Raw genomic sequence first — 12,614 nt, 5'->3', positions numbered from 1 at the left:
GGAATGTTTGGAATTCGCTACCCCAGAGGGCTGTGGATGCTCAGTCGTTGAGTATATTCAAGACAGAGATCAATAGATTTTTGGATATTAAGGGAATCAAGGAATATGGGGATAATGCAGGAAAATGGAGTTCAGGTCGAAGATCAGCCATGATCTTATTGAATGGCAGAGCAGGCTTGAAGAGCCGAATGGCCTACTCCTGCTCTTATTTCTTATGTTATGTTCTTATGCCCAACTGACTTACATTGTGAACGCACCTCTGGTCCTAAGGAAAATAGAATCCAGTGTGTAGCTGAACTGTATAGACCAGAAAGGTCACAGATTAATTTCTCAGTCAGTGCCGGATTTGCTAATCTCTACTGGGTTTATAGAAGGGGCACAACAATTAGTTAGCACGACCAGTTAGCCTAACATCTGTGGTTGGGAAAATGTTGGAGTCCATTATTAAAGAAGCAGTAGCAGGACATTTGGAAAAGCAAAATTCGGTCAGGCAGAGTCAGCATGGATTTATGAAGGGGAAGTCATGTTTGAAAAATTTGCTGGAATTCTTTGAGGATGTAACGAACAGGGTGGATAAAGGGGATGTGGTGTATTTGGACTTCCAGAAGGCATTTGACAAGGTGCTACATAAAAGGTTACTGCACAAGATAAAAGTTCATCTTGGGGATAATATATAAGCATGGATAGAGGATTGGCAAACTAACAGAGAAGAGAGTCGGGATAAATGGTTCATTCTCTGCTTGGCAACCAGTAACTAGTGGGGTGCCGCAGGGATCAGTGCTGGGACACCAACCATTTACAATCTATATTAACAACTTGGAAGAAGGGACTGAGTGTAACATAGCCAACTTTGCTGATGATACAAAGATGGGAGGAAAAGCAATGTGTGAGGAGGACACAAAAAATCTGCAAAAGGACATAGACAGGCTAAGTGAGTGGGCAAAACCATGGCAAATGGAGTATAATGTTGGAAAGTGTGAGGTCATGCACTTTGGCAGAAAAAAATCAAACAGCAAGTTGTTATTTAAATGGAGAAAGATTGCAAAGTGCTGCAGTACAGCGGGACCTGGGAGTACTTGTGCATGAAACACAAAAGGTTAGTATGCAGGTACAGCAAGTGATCAGGAAGGCCAATAGAACTTTGGCCTTTATTGCAAAGGGGATGCAGTATAAAAGCAGGGAAGTCTTGCTACAGCTATACAAGGTTTTGGTGAGGCCACACTTGGAATACTGTGTGCAGTTTTGGTTTCTATATTTACGAAAGGATATACTTGCTTTGGAGACAGTTCAGAGAAGGTTCACTAGGTTGATTCCGGGGATGAGGGGGTTGACTTATGAGGAAAGGTTGAGTAGGTTGGGCCTCTACTCATTGGAATTCAGAAGAATGAGAGGTGATCTTATCGAAACGTATAAGATTATGAGGGGGCTTGACAAGGTGGATGCAGAGAGGATGTTTCCACTGATGGGGGAGACTAGAACTAGGGGGCATGATCTTAGAATAAGGGTCCACCCATTTAAAACTGAGATGAGGAGAAATTTCTTCTCACAGAGGGTTGAAAATCTGTGGAATTTGCTGCTTCAGAGAGCTGTGGAAGCTGGGACATTGAATAAATTCAAGACAGAAAGAGATAGTTTCTTAAATGATAAGGGGTTATGGGGAGTGGGAAGGGAAGTGGAGCTGAGTCCATGATCAGATCAGCCATGATCTTATTGAATGGCAGATCAGGCTCGAGGGGCCATATGGTTTACTCCTGTTCCTATTTCTTATGTTCTTATGTAACAATTGGTGTTGGCTCCCCTGAATTCAGGAGGGGAAAATCAGCTAGACTTCTTGTTCCTGATAGTACAAATGATGCTCAATAAGGGCCAGGCCTTTAAAAGAGGAGCGGGAGAGGAAATTAGCACAAAAAAGTATTAGTATTAGGCAGTCCCTCATTAGCTCTGCAAAGTTCAAGGGCAAGACGCCTGACTTCAGCCCATTCTAATTTCCAATTCATTTCTAAATTAAAAATATAGCGGAATAAAGAAGTGTTCTCCTGAGCTTCTATAGTATTGTGAAGATATTCTTCCTTGCCACTACAGTTGAGCGTCCCGAATCCGGCAACCTCGGGACCGAGGCCAAGCCGGGTTTCGTGTTTTTCCGGATTTCGGAACATGTTTCTGAAATTTGGAATCCGAGCCCGGATTTGGGTATTTCCAGATTTTGGAACGTCAGAAAGGGGGTGGGGGTTGCTCTCCGAGGAGCTGTTTGGGTCACCGGCCCCGTCCGGGAGGTCGACGGGCGGGGCCCAGCCGCCGAGGAGTTGTTCGTGCGGGGACCCCGCCGCCATGAAGGTGTTCGGGCGAGGCCCGCCAAGGAGATCGTCATCGGGCGAGGCCCCGCCAAGGAGATCGTCGTCGGGCGAGGCCCCGCCAAGGAGATCGTCATCGGGCGAGGCCCCGCCATGGAGATCGTCATCGGGCGAGGCCCCGCCATGGAGATCGTCATCGGGCAAGGCCCCGCCAAGGATATCGTCGTCGGGCGGCCCAGCAAGGAGGTCGTCGTCGGGCGAGGCCCCGCCATGGAGATCGTCATCGGGCAAGGCCCCGCCAAGGATATCGTCGTCGGGCGGCCCAGCAAGGAGGTTATTGTCGGGCGGGGCCCCGCCATGGAGATCGTCATCGGGCAGGTCCCGCTGAGGTTGTTGTCGGGCGGGGCCCCGCCATGGAGATCGTCATCGGGCAGGTCCCGCTGAGGTTGTTGTCGGGCGAGGCCCCGCCATGGAGATCGTCATCGGGCAGGTCCCGCTGAGGTTGTTGTCGGGCGAGGCCCCGCCATGGAGATCGTCATCGGGCAGGTCCCGCTGAGGTTGTTGTCGGGCAGGGCTCCGCCAAGGAGGTAGTCGTCGGGCGGTGCCCCGCTAAGGAGGTTGTCAGGCAGCCCCCACCAAGGAGGTTGTCGTCAGGCGGGCCAGCCCAGCCAAGGAGGTATTTGGGCGTCCCGGCGAGGAGGCCCGAGGTAAGGGCGGCAAGGCAGGCAGCAGCGAGGCCCCAAGGTCAGCAGGGTCGTCCGGTCCGGATTCTGGAACATTTTATGGATTCCTGACAACCCTGCCGCGGATCATCCCGATTCCAGAACATTCTGGATTCCTGAACTCCAGATTTTGGATGCTCAGCCTGTACCATGAAAATAACAGCTTTATCTGCATTATTTCTAAACAGTAGTTAGCATTTCATTGAAAATGAAAAGAAAGTGAGCGATACAATCAGCTGTATTACCACCCAGGTGGTGAAGCTGAAAATTATTCCCAAAATATCCACAACAATTTAGTTCAAAAAAATCTCTGAGCAGTGAGGTGGACACTGAACAGGAGGAGATAAAATTTTAGAGAAGAAGAGGAGACAATTATTTTTACGCAGCGCATTTTTATGATCTGGCAGGCACTGCCTGAAAGGGTGGTGGAAGTAGATACAACAGAAAATTTTAAAAGAGAATTGAATAAATACTTGAACGTGCAAAACATTGCATGGCTATAGGGAAAGAGCAGGGTAGTGCGATTAATTGGATAGCTGTTTCAAAGAGCCAGGTATGATTCTAAGATCAAAGATGCAGTCAAAGAGTTGAGCTTTAAGAAACATTTGAAGACAGAGAGGGAGGAAACTAGGCAAAGTGATGCAGGGAAAGAATTCCAGAAGACAGGCATACTGAATAAGTGATGACCCTCTGATAGTGGAGTAGATTATTGATTAATAATATGAGTTAGAGGAGGAGAGGGTACAGCCAGGAACTAGAAATTGCTGGATTGCTTGGATATGGTGGAGTGAGGCCATCGAGGGATTTGAAGATAAGGATGAGGATCATGGAATTGATTCACTACGACAGAGAGAATAAGAGGAGTTTGGAATGGATAGGATGAATGTGGAGAACTTTGTGTGAAAGAGAACAGAGACTGCAGACTTCTGTATTAGCTGGATTTGTAAGGTAGAAAGGCCAGTGAGGAAAATAATGGGAAATGTAATTCTTGAGGTGAACACAAAGCAACAATGGAAGAGAAATAGGGTTATAATCAGATAATGTTGCAGAGATGGAAGAATGTGATCTTCACAATAGATTGAATGTGGGATAAGGAGCTCAACTCAGTGCGCAAACTTAACATCCAGTATGATCCTATCAGTCTTGACTTGAGAGGGTAGCCAAGGAGGTTGATGGAGGAAAAGACATGTAGCTGCTGGTAGGAGCTGAAGTGGATAGTTTTGGTTTTGCTAATATTGAACTGAAGTGCCAAGTCTAGGCAAAGCTGCCTCCAGTTAGCTTCTGAAATGTGTGAATAAAGCAGCCCTAATAGGAAATCGAACCACCTAGTTTTTAAAAAAATGGAAATTAACGAGGTATCCATTTTTTAATTTACAGGATCAATGGCAATTTGAATGCAAATTATAAACAGTAATGTTTATCCAGACAATCTTAAAGAAGCTCTATGGGGACTGAATTGAGCTGCCCATTTTTTAGGGTACTATGCGGCCACATAAGGCTCGATAATGGGGTCCAAGAGGTGGGAAGCGCGCAGGGTGCCATTATGATAAAGGGGTTTGCATGCACCTAACGACTGTCAGCAACATGCAGACTAGTGAGATGATGATATGAATCAGTGTGCAACGCTGATTTGATGTCACCGCTGCCATTTTCGAACTGCACACTGCAGCTGTCTTAAACTCGCACAGCTGAACAGGACAATGAAGGAGCCCCCCCCCCCCCCCCTCACCAGCACTATTTAAAGTGATCATGCACTATTTAGTTCGTTGATGGATTATTAATTCAGGCTGCTGGTGCAATTATACGTGTTTTTGGAGCTTTCTTACTAAAGTTTGAATACTCTACAAGGAATGATCTGGTTGGTGCTGAAGTATTTCTTTCATCATTTACAATTTTGTGCTGCAAGAAGTTGGTTCCAGACATGGGTGGCCTGGTAGGGCCTCTTCTGTGAATTGAATATGACTGGGAGAATGAAGAGAGGGCACGCAGAGCAGGACAAGCTGCTAGAAGAGGGAGGAGGAGAGGAAGGAGTGTTCTCAGCCAGAGGCCATATCCGCAGATGCTTGGCTAAAGTTTGAATACGCTACAGAGAGTGGTCTGGCTGAGTGAAATCTGCCACAACTGCAGCCTCAAAGCAATGCAAGGACAGCATTGCCTGTGTTTGTCAAGATGACCGTGGCTCTTAATTTTTTTGCGTCTGGCTCCTTTCAGGCTGGTGCTGGAGATATAAGGAACATCTTGCAGATTGCCGTGCACTGCTGTATAAAGGGAGTCACCGAGGCTCTCTATACACAGAGAGACACTTTCATCTCATTTCCTCTTGGCAGAGACAATCAGGTGCAGCGAGCATGAGATTTTGCATGGATTGCAGGCTTCCCCATGGTTAAGAGTACCATTGACTGTATTTGATCCACCATGGCAAGCCAAAGGCTGGCTATTGAGCGACAAGGGTTATCCCCTCATAACACGGCCATGGTCAGGAACCCAGACCTACAGTGAGAGCCACGCTGCCACAAAAAAATTATAGAACGTGCCTTATCAAATTGCCTGCCGCGTTTCCCACACTACAATAGTAACTACACTTCAAAAAGTACTTCATTGGCTGCAAATTACTTTGAGACATCCGGTGGTCATGAAAGGCGCTATATAAATGCAAGTCTTTTATTTCTCAAGCAATGCTTCCGCTGCCTGGTGTGCTCGGGAGGAGACCTGCAGTACTCGCATGAGCATGAATCAAGATTTGTGGTAGTATTCAAGCTTGCTGCACAACCTGGCCATTATTGGGAACAGCTCTTGCCACCACTTATTGGGTGAGAAGCACGAGGAGGAATGGAGGAACAGGAAGTAGAAGAACAGGACAAAGAAAGTCTTGTGTTTATATAGCACCTTTCACAATCACCGGACATCCCAAAATGCTTTACAGCCAATGAAGTACTTTTTGAAGTGTAGTCACTGTTGTAATGTAGGAAATGCGGCAGCCAATTTGTGCACAGCATGCTCCCACAAACAGCAATGTTATAATGACCAGATAATCTGTTTTAATGATGCGGATTGAGGGATAAATATTGACTATGAGGATAAATATTTGCCAGGACACCAGGGTTAATTCCCCTGTTCTTCTTCGAAATAGTGCCATGGGATCTTTTACGTTCACCTGAGATGGCAGCCAGAGCCTCGGTCTAATATCTCATCTGAAAGGCGGCACCTCCAACAGTGCAGTACACCCTCAGTACTGCACTGGAGTGTCAGCCTAGATTTTTTTGTGGTCAGGTCTCTGGAGTGAGACTTGATCCCCCAACCTTCTGACTCAGAGGTGAGAATGCTACCAACCGATCCATGGCTGACACTATAAGGAAAGGAAAAGAGGCTACAACATAGACAGCCCCTTTCTGCACCGGGCTCTACATAATCCAATTATTCATGAACGATATCAGTAACCTCAGCCACACCCATTCACCAACAGTCCCACACTCCTTACTTTTCCTCTATCACTGACAGTCACATTGTCCTATTTCTCACAACACAAAAATAAAAACCACTAGATAATGCACATTTAAATCCAATGTAATAAATTTACTCATTAAATAATGCATACAAAATGACACTAATCACATTGTGCATTCCCTTTGTTGCTGTCTTCCATGTGCTTTTGCCTATCCTGTGCTCCTACGAGGTGCTTCCCCATTGGCTGCAGCAAGATAGGTGGAAGGCTGCTGATTTTCAATTGAGACGGCAGATGACCTTGGAGGGCAACCTCAAGCAGCTCTGGGGCTAGAAGACCTGGCTTCAAAGTGCACCATCCCGGCTTAGGTTGCAGCAGTCTGGACTGGCTGGCTGGCTGATGGGCAACAGCAAGGGCACTGGTGGAATGGGAGCAGGAATGCTGTCATCCTGAGAGAGGACTGCGGGTTTGTGTTCCATGTTGCCACTGCCACTTTCCCGGGGCAGAACCTTGGCAATCCTGATGATCCGGTGGAGAACAGACTGATGGATTGCTGTGATACCCTGGCAGCCCCTTTGAACAGTGCATCCAGAGCCACGATGGCAACAGTCTGAGCTTGCAAGGCAGCAGTCTAAGCTTCCACTGCAGCACTCAGACCGTTGATGGAAGCTGTTTGTGCTACAATGGAAGTTGTTTGTGTTGTAATGGTAGCTGGGATATTGACTATCAGACACAGCATCAAGAGGAGTTCCACAGGTGTGCTGATAGAGATGACTACCTATTCCACGTTGGAAAGGATGTGCTCTAAGCTCTGCGCAAAACCCTGTGCCAGGTTGGAGCTGGCCTCCTCCATGCTCCTTGACATTGTGTGCAGGCTTTCTGGAAGCCTTTCCAGTGCACCAAGTATTTGGTTGCGTATACCCATCAGCCACCTTCTGTAGCCTGGCCCATTGACATCCCACTTGACATCTCTGCAGCGGCACTGGTGTGCGACCTTGCCCTCCGGTGAGCTGGCACCTGTGCTATCATTTATCCCCGCAATGGCTCCTGCCCAATTTCTCACCACGTGCCAATCCCTCCTCTATCCTAGCTTATAAAATACGTACTGTGTCCGTCTTTGAACTGGTGGCTGCGAATATCTGCGAGTGATGTTGTCTCTTCATTGTCATTGTCTTCTTCCTCTTGCTCCTCTGACTGAGAAGGTTCCTGTTCTTGGTTATCTGAAATCAAAAAGGGACAAGGATTGGGTTATGGTAGAGGGAGAGGAGAAACTAAAAACTGTACGCTTACACCATCTACAGCTTGTGAGTCAGAAGCTTGTGAGATGAGGGAGAGGTGGGAAGAGAGAAGGAGAATTAGTTTTGCAGATACCCTCATCTTCGATGCATTCAGTGGCCACGACCTCACCGATGCCCCTTCCCATGATAGCCAACACTCTCCTCCATGGGGGTTAAAACATGCAGGCGTACTCGTCCTCCTCCAGTTCTTTGCTGGTGCCTTCTATTATGTGCCACCTTCTTCTGCAAGAAAGAGAGAAGTGTGCCAGTGAGTGTCTTGCAATATGTTTGGGTGATGTGGCTGTCATGTGTGCGAGCTGTGAGGTATGGATAGGAGGCTTGCAACAGTGCTAAATGTGTGAGGATGAGGTAAAGCATATGAATTGAAGAGTTGAGTGCTGATTGATAGGGATTGTTGGTAGGTGGATGATGGGGGTGTAGTGAATTGAGCAGTGGATGGGGCTAGTGCAGCAGTTGGCCTACCAACAAATATGCCATTTGAAGATTGAACTAACTCACCTTGGCAACTCATGTCAGTGCATTAAACTTCTTCCTGCACTGTATCCATGTTCTTGGAGCTATACTCCTGGCATTGACCTCCGCCGCTGCTACTACCCACTGTCTCCAAAGCATCTGTCTGGAGCGCCTCCTGCCCCCGACGGATACAAGACGTCTCTCTTTTCCATATCTTGCACCAAGGCCTCCAGTGCATTGTCAGAAAACCTTGGTGCATGCGCTCTCGCACGTTTAATCACTGTGCAATGTACATCCAATGGACTTGAAATTCTATGAGGGTTCTCCCATTCTGCCGACATAACTTTGGCAAGGAGCTGCCGGAACCCCCTGAGAAACAGTGTAAACAGCCTTTAGCTTCCGTCAGTTATATAAATAAATAAATGTATATATAATATATATCCCCTATAATTCAGTATTGCGATGAATCATGGGATAGCAGTACCCCCCCCCTCCCCCCCCCCCCCACCGAATGATATCTTGCTTCTCACTTATTAATGAGAGAAACCAAGAGAAATGCTGCTCATTATTGATAGTGCATTTTTAGTGAGATTGCAATCCTGAGGCGGAAGGGTGGAGATTAGCAGACTGCTGCCAAACACAGAAGATTTGGTAGGTCTGAATAAAGAGAAATAGTTACTACCTTTCATGCTTGAAGTGGGTGCCCTGAGTTACTTTTTGAATACATGTCTAAGCTACAATTCCCAAAGTTGCTAAGCAACTGATTTCACAATTTAGTCAACCTGTTTAGTATTCTTCAATTGGTAAACAGGAGTGATTTAAATAGTGCAGATTTACAGCAATAGCATTATTATGCCTTAAATTCACCGGAATAATTACGATAGGGAATGCAAAAGCACCAAAAGATTCTAAAGAGGCTTGGAAATAGTACCATTGCAAATTTCCACAGACATGCATGTTGTGAGTGAAATGCTGCCTCCATTGTGCTTTTTTTTTTGGAAATCAATTATGTCATTCTAGACTAACCTTTGTCATTTCAAAAGGTTTAAAGTGTTGCATGTTAAAGTTAAAACAGCTGGTGTAAGAATGCCTTTTCGTATTGTGAGTATCATTTCTCATGTCAGAATATGAATTATACGCAGTTCTTTGTGGCCGGGATTTTACTTGGTAACAAGCTTTTCTATAAATTAACCAATCCAAGCCCTCAGCATTGGATTACAATTCACTCGGCAACAGCTCATCAAACCAATAGAAACGTTTCTTCAGCTATTTTGCATGAAGGTCAGCAGAAATTTGCAAGCTTCCTATTCACCATCTGTGAGAAACAGATGCAGCATTTGTGATAAGAGTTTCATGGGTTTATTTAGCCAATCCACAGCTTCAGAGACAGAGTTCATATATAATTAAAAACAATATTTTTAAAAATAGAATAACGGAGCTGGACTATCCTAATACATGAAGCAATGATTTGATTTTTAATCTGCATTCCTTGGTTTTGTTATATTATCTGTACTGTAAATACAGTAGAATCCAGTTACATGCAGCAGATTGAGGAAGAGAAAAAGTTGTTGGTAAGCACAGAGCTTTGCCTACTAAGACGACATATCATGAATGCAGAAAATCCTGCTAGGGTTGCTAACATCCATGCCCAAATTCCTTAAATGTGCTCCTGGCAAGGGAAGCTTTGAGCCAGGAGTATAAACTTGTAAAATCTACCCTGTAGTGTAAAATGGCTGTAATGTTAATAAATCAGAAGTGTGCTAGCTGAAATAAATTAGACCTTACCAACAATAATAGAGCTTAACAGGAAGAGCTCATTTCTGTTCAGTGAATAATTTCTTTCTACACAGTGTTGTTTACTCGACAGGATTTCACAAAGCAATATTAGCACTTGCATGCATTAATATTGCTTAATTTCTTGCCTAATTTGAAATAAATAAAATGTAGAAATTTCCTGCTGCTACTTTTAAATTCCTGAACACAGTGTTAAACTGACAGTGGTAATGCAACATGTTACAAAGAGGGTGACTGCAACAGCTCCACCCCTGTACAGATGAAATTCATGGCACAGGGAGAGGAAAATAAGCTATGCTTTTCACTGCTCATTGTTATCAGGAGATCCGTGCCAGCTGCAAACATGTATGTCAGATAACGACCATTTAACTTATTTGTTCTATTAAAATCAGGACTGTTGCGTTTACAGGAGCCAAAGAAGACGGCTTTGGTTTTGCCTGCGTTAATCTGGAGGAAGTTTTGTCTTATCCAGGTCTTAATGTTGGATAGGCAGCTACACACAGTAGCATCAACTGTGGACGCCATGTAGGAGGTGGCATTGTAAAACTGGAGCTGGAATTTTAACAGGAAAGTGTGAGTTGGTTTAAGAGCAGGTGGGAGATAATTGAGCTGAAATTAACAAGGCGTCGGGAAGCCAGATTTAACCCACCGACTTCCGCATTTAACTTGAGCGCATTCGGCTGTGAGCGGGAATCCCCCTCAGGAGAGGCGGGTTAGCAATTTAAAGCAGTTTAGAGTGAGTCAAGAGGCTATTAAGAGCCCTTTTTACGGGATTCCCGAGCTTCCTGAAACTTGCCAGTGATGCAAGGTGAGAGCACAGTGGCAATTGAAGGGGCTGAACAAATGACAGTCAAAAACTCCCATAAATACTGAGACCTCACACCTGCTTCCTTACCTAAGTGAAAGGCATTTGCTCACAGCACTTGCTCTGAGAGTTTGTTTTCAGGAGTTTGCAGATGATTTCTACAACTTTGGAGGTCACTCTCAGTACACTGGAGGTCATTCTCACTACATCGGAGTTCACTCACTACATTGGAGACCACCTACGGCCCAAGCACCCAAGGCCCTACCCCACTGCTGGCAAAGAACGGAGAGGTGCTCATCAAGGACAGAGAGGCATCTCCTTAACCGAGACGCTGTGATGTGAGTGTCCTCGACTCCATCTCGCCATATGCCACCCACCACCATCTTAGCACAACCCTAGCCCGGCACGAGGTTGAAAAGGCCATCTGACAACTGAAGAACAACAAGGCATCAGGAGCAGATGGAATCCCCGCCAAAGCACTAAAACATAGAAACATAGAAAATAGAAGCAGTAGTAGGCCATTCGGCCCTTCGAGTGTGCACTGCCATTCATAAGAACGTAAGAAATAGGAGCAGGAGACATTTAATACGATCATGGCTGATCCGATCATGGACTCAGGTCCACTTCCCTGCCCGCTCCCCATAACCCCTTATTCCCTTATCGTTTAAGAAACTGTCTATTTCTGTCTTAAATTTATTCAGTGTCCCAGCTTCCACAGCTCTCTGAGGCAGCGAATTCCACAGATCCACAACCCTCAAAGAAAAAATTTCTCCTCATCTCAGTTTTAAATGGGCAGCCCCTTATTCTAAGATTATGCCCTCTAGTTCTAGCCTCCCCTATCAGTGGAAACATCCTCTCTGCATCCACCTTGTCAAGCCCCCTCATAATCTTATACGTTTCGATAAGATCACCTCTCATTCTTCTGAATTCCAATGAGTAGAGGCCCAACCTACTCAACCTTTCCTCATAAGTCAACCCCCTCATCCCCGGAATCAACCTAGTGAACCTTCTCTGAACTGCCTCCAAAGCAAGTATATCCTTTCGTAAATATAGAAACCAAAACTGCACACAGTATTCCAGGTGTGGTTTCACCAATGTACAACTGTAGCAAGACTTCCCTGCCATTATACTCCATTCCCTTTGCAATAAAGGCCAAGGTTCCATTGGCCTTCCTGATCACTTGCTGTACCTGCATACTAACCTTTTGTGTTTCATGCACAAGTACCCCCAGGTCCCGCTGTACTGCAGCATTTTGCAATCTTTCGCCATTTAAATAATAACTTGCTCTTTTTTCTGCCAAAGTGCATAACCTCACATTTTCCAACATTATACTCCATCTACCAAATGTTTGCCCACTCACTTAGCCTGTCTATGTCCTTTTGCAGATTTTTTGTGTCCTCTTCACACATTGCTTTTCCTGCCATCTTTGTATCGTTAGCAAACTTGGCTACGTTACACATGGTCCCTTCTTCCAAGTAATTAATATAGATTGTAAATAGTTGGGGTCCCAGCACTGATCCCTGCGGCACCCCAGTGGTTACTGATTGCCAACCCGCGAATGAACCATTTATCCCGACTCTTTTTTCTGTTCGTTAGCCAATCCTCTATCCATGCTAATACATTACCCCCAACCCCGTGAACATTTATCTGTGCAGTAACCTTTTATGTGGCAACTTGTCAAATGCCTTCTGGAAGTCCAAATACACCACATCCACTAGTTCCCCTTTATCCACCCTGTTCATTACATCCTCAAAAGAATTCTATCAAATTTGTCAAACATGACTTCCCCTTCATAAATCCATGCTGACT

At 45.4% G+C, this 12,614-nt stretch overlaps 1 protein-coding gene across 3 annotated transcripts in view; it reads left to right on the top strand.

Annotated features, from left to right (window-relative positions):
• The window catches only part of adgrv1 (adhesion G protein-coupled receptor V1), an 892,784-nt gene that overhangs the window by 736,035 nt on the left and 144,135 nt on the right, over window positions 1-12,614 (top strand). The gene's annotated exons all lie outside the window — the stretch shown is intronic.

Source organism: Pristiophorus japonicus, chromosome 1, assembly GCF_044704955.1.
Source record: "Pristiophorus japonicus isolate sPriJap1 chromosome 1, sPriJap1.hap1, whole genome shotgun sequence".
In the NCBI taxonomy this organism is placed as follows: Eukaryota; Metazoa; Chordata; class Chondrichthyes; family Pristiophoridae; genus Pristiophorus; species Pristiophorus japonicus.
The sequence above is the reverse complement of the archived record's forward strand: the minus strand, read 5'-3'. Positions and strand labels throughout refer to the sequence as shown.